The sequence below is a fragment of the Passer montanus genome, unplaced genomic scaffold, assembly GCF_014805655.1.
Source record: "Passer montanus isolate IOZ18808 unplaced genomic scaffold, ASM1480565v1 scaffold63, whole genome shotgun sequence".
Taxonomy (NCBI): Eukaryota; Metazoa; Chordata; class Aves; order Passeriformes; family Passeridae; genus Passer; species Passer montanus.
The window spans coordinates 93,649-94,464 of NW_024371371.1; positions in this window are offsets into that span (position 1 = coordinate 93,649).

The window sequence follows — 816 nt, forward strand, 5'->3', positions numbered from 1 at the left end:
CTCGAGGCCCGCGGCTCCCCGGCGGGCGGCGGGCAAGGCGCCGCTTTCCGCCCTGGGCACGGCCCTGGGGGCGCGGCCCTCCGGGGCCCGGCCGCCCCTGTGCTGGGGTAAGGGAAGGCGGTGGCTGCGTGGCCGGCGGAGGCCGGAGCCGGGCGGAGAGTCCCTCCCGCCCTCCCCTGCCGTCGTTCCTGGAAAGCTCGGAGCTCTGCCGGGGGAACGGGGCGGTGGCAGCGCCGGTGCCGCTGTGCCCCGCTGCCGTGGGGGCTGGAGGGGCGGCAGGGCAGCCTGCGGGTAAGAGGGTGACTCTGGAGGGTGAGAAGGTGTCCTGGGGGGTAAAAAGGCGGCTCAGCCGCTCCTCACCCTCGCAGAGGGCTCTAGCAGAGCTGCTTGTGGTAGAGATTTTGGTTTCGTGCGGGGTAAGGTAAAAATAATGTTTGGCGCTTGTGTTGGGAGCCGCTTCCCTCCAGCCTCAGCTCAGTAGCGGTTCCAGCCCCTCCGCGGGGGTCGGCGTTGTCGTTCCACCACAACAAACGCTTCCCGGGCTCCTGCTCCGCCTGCCGAGCGCGGCTGTGCCCGGGCCCGTGCCCCCTGTCCCTGCTGAGGGCTGCCCTCGCTCGTTTGGCCTCGGTGCCGCCGCTGCTGGCAGCGTGCTGCGGCTCGGAGCCGATCCGGTGGAGCTCTGAGCCGAGCTGCAGCCCTGGCCGGGGATGTGTCTGCTTTCCCTTGGCGTGAGGGCAAGGGAAAACTGTGCTGGGGTGGGCGGTGGGGCTGGAGGAGGAGAATCTCTGGGCTCAAGCCCCTTCGAGTCCAGCCTTG